This window comes from Chinchilla lanigera, unplaced genomic scaffold, assembly GCF_000276665.1.
Source record: "Chinchilla lanigera isolate Chin_1 unplaced genomic scaffold, ChiLan1.0 scaffold00002, whole genome shotgun sequence".
Taxonomy (NCBI): domain Eukaryota; kingdom Metazoa; phylum Chordata; class Mammalia; order Rodentia; family Chinchillidae; genus Chinchilla; species Chinchilla lanigera.
In genome coordinates, this window is record NW_004955403.1 from 15,346,740 (window position 1) to 15,350,318 (window position 3,579).

General features: G+C 38.0%; 1 long non-coding RNA gene across 1 annotated transcript in view; it reads right to left on the bottom strand.

Annotated features, from left to right (window-relative positions):
• Window positions 1–474: 474 nt before the first annotated feature.
• LOC106148808 overlaps window positions 475–3,579 on the bottom strand; it is an 11,871-nt gene continuing 8,766 nt past the window's right edge. The window contains exons 2-3 of the long non-coding RNA XR_001234499.1: window positions 1,906–2,118; window positions 475–604 (exon numbers count right to left, since the gene is read on the bottom strand). This is a non-coding gene — a long non-coding RNA (uncharacterized LOC106148808). The remainder of the gene's footprint in view (window positions 605–1,905; window positions 2,119–3,579) is intronic.

The following is a 3,579-nucleotide window of genomic DNA, read 5'->3' on the forward strand; positions in this document are numbered from 1 at the left end:
GAGCTCCTACAAGGCCGCAGGAAGTCTGCTTAGTTGCTGTGAAAAACCTCTCTAATCCCTCCGTCTTGGAAGCTCCTGCTCAGAACCAGCGTCACACTGGGAAGGCACCACAGCGACCCGGAGGATGCCTGTTTGCACTGGAGCAGACACCCCAACTCAAGATAGCCTTTGAGTCCTGCTTGCCCAAGTGGCAGGCAACAAGACCTAAAAATCCTCGAGCCTTGTGTTCCCTAGCTATTCAAGCCACCTGCAGCTGACTGAGTCTTCAGAGCTAATTTCCCAGACCTTAAGCTCCAAGTAAAAGCTCTCCTGGCTGCTCTGCCTACCGCTCTCCAGATACTCCCACAAGGGACGCTGTAATAAAAGCCTAGGTTTCATGCAGTGAGAAGCCAAGTCACATGCAGAGGTCACACCCAGCTCTAGTAAACAGCAGACTTAGTCATCACAGGCAGCCCACCAGACACTTGCCTGAGGAAGCATTTCCAGCAGCTTCTTCCCCCGCTGCGTGAGTCACCTCCAGCTGTCTGAGTGTTCTCTCTGATTCCTCAGACCGGAGAGCAGAGACAAGTCATCCTCACTTCACCTGGACTCTCCACCACAGAAACTGTGAACGGAAAAATGGCTGCTGGTTATACCACTACCTTTGGAACATGACTTTCAACACATTAGCATTGTTTTTATAATTGGCATATGTATATATGGCTTTAGAGTGCATAAGGGAGATCAGCTTGATGATAGATGCATAAATATTCGTGTTATTGCCAAATAGACAGTTGAAGACATGGGAATAGATAAATTCACTCAAGGAAATTTATAGGCTGTGAAGAGAAGGCGGTATAGAGTTCTGAGAAACCCAAACTTTATGGGTGGAAAGAGGGGACAAAATGGAAACAACATAGTAAGAGGATTAGGGAGGTAAGGAGAGAACTGTAGCAGGGAAGTCAAGGTTGAGTCAAATTTCTTTAGGAAGGCTGTGATCAGCACTATCAACATTGCAGGGAATATAATTACAGATATTAAAATGTATCTATTGAACTCTCAAGGGTTAGCAAGACAGTGTCACGGAGGTAAGTGAGGAAAAAAATCAGACTAGTGCTTTAAAAAGAAAAAACTTGACAGTTCAACGCGAGTGTTCTTAAGAGGCTGGACCTCAACGTACAGAACCATAGCAGGAGCAGAGCGGAGATTTTCAGTTTGCTATGTAGATGAACAAGACTTAGATATAGACGAGGACACAAAGAAAGAGTTAGGGGAGGTGTAGGTTAAAAATAGCCAAGAAAGAGTGGGGAGAAACTGAGAATTTATAAATAATAAATATATTTTGAATGTTTATGTTTAACTTTATTCATTTTTTTAATTTTTTATTTTATGTAAAAATATAATTTTAAATTGAGGAGAATAAAATGTAGTCAGTTTATTTCAGATTATGCAGCTATTTTCTGTACTAGAATTACTGCTCGGGATGTCTGAATAAAAGACCAGTATTCCTCCTAGGAGGCCATGGGTGCACTTCTTTTTCTTAACAGTACAAAAACACAAGTGAAAATGCAATCCATTTAAAAAGGTCTTCACATTTCAGCAATGTTTGATATAATGGGATAAGATGATTACATTTAGTTTGGATGTAAACTAATTACATTTAGTTTGGATCCAGAAAAGCTTCTAAAAATCTCATGCTTGGTTGCCTGTTTTCAAATAATTTTCAAAAATTTTACCCAAATTTTATACAAATACTGTACTTACTATTAAGTACAATAAAGGAAAAAAGGGGAGCAGATCATTAGATAACTCAGACTGTTAGACACATTGAGAGAGAGACAAAAACGTATACATCAGGAAAAGAAAAACTTTATAAATATTTTGATACTAAATTTATTGAGACATCATGAGATTAATATAAGTTACCTTTGGCCTCTACAATTACAAGAGGTGCTGAAGGTGGTGGCGAGCAGCTTCCAGACATTCCAGGCTATTTTTTCCTGAGACTCTTTCACACTGAGGTGACACAGGTTAAAGGAAGTCCCTCTGGGCCTTCTTGGATGTTAAGCTGAAGGTGGACTCTGAATAATCTCTCATCCTCTACTCTGCACCATGGCCATAAAATGCAACATACAGAGTCTGCCAAAAATATGTATTCACATTTCAGCAGTTAAATACTTCTTGTTACCTTCAAAATAGTTGCTCAGATTACCAGATGTAGGTATGCAAGACTGATCAAACAATTAAACAGTAACTGTTTCTTTCAATGAACCAATAGAAATTGGAAGTACAACTATCTTAGCTATCTTGTGTGTGTGTGTGTGTGTACATATATACATATACACTATATATATATACACATTTACACTATATATATATATATATATATATATATATATACACACATTTCCCTTCCTTCTTTCTTTTCTCCTTTCCCTCATTCCAGTTGTTCTTTCCTGTTGAGCAGTTTCTTTTCCTTTCCCAATATCTATTGCACCCTTCAGTTTTATTTACTTTTTCAGGTTCTTATACTAGGGAGATAATATGGTATTTACACACGCGGGTCTGATTTGTTTCACTTATGAGTATGGTCTCTAGTTGCATCCATTTACCTACAAAAGCCTCGAGTTTATCTATCTTTATAGCTGAGTCATACTCCATGGTATTTTTATACCACATTTTTCTTATCCACTACTCAGTTGATGGGCATTTGGGTTGTTTCCAAGTTTTTGCTAGGACAAATTGTGCTGCTATAAACATGGGTGTACATATATCGCTGAGGTATATGATGTTATTTTTAAATTAATTTTATTGATACTCTTTTGATACACATAATGGTCACATTCATCACAGAGAATTTGTACCTGTACATGATAGATCTGATTCTTCTTTTTACCCCCATTCCTTCCCATCCCTTCAACCCTCCTTGCCCTCCTTATTTACAAAAGCTTTCTTTCCATTTTTTTCCTTCTACTCTCCTTTCTCCTCTTCCATTCCTTCCTTCTCCCCCTCCCTTGTTCCCCTGGCCCTTTGAACATTTTCTTCCTACTTCCAAATATCTATCATCAATTTTTGTCCTTATTTATGCTTTTGATTTCTCACATAAGAGAAACAATGCAATATTTAAACATGTATGCATCTATTTACCTACATATGTTTCAAGTCTATCCTTCTTTATGGCAGAGTAATACTCTATTGTGTGTGTGTGTGTGTGTGTGTGTGTGTGTGTGTATACACATCACATCGTCTTTATCCATTCAGCCATTGATGGGCTTCAGGGCTATTTCCAAGATTTAGCTGTTACAAATTGTGCTGCTACAAACACGAGTGTGTATATACTGCTGTGGTATACTGCTTTGAACTCTTTTGGGAAGGTACCAGAAAGTGGACATACATGAATTTAAATCAACTCTGGGTACTGTATTGGTTCCAGTTTTCTTTCCTTAATGACTTTTTTGCTATCCCGTCTAGCTCTAGAAATACTCCAAGGTACCATATTTTTTTTTCTCTCTTTTTTTTTATTTTAAAGATAAAAGGAGGGAAACATTAACAGACATACAACATTTTACAACATATCACAAGCACAATACAGACAATACA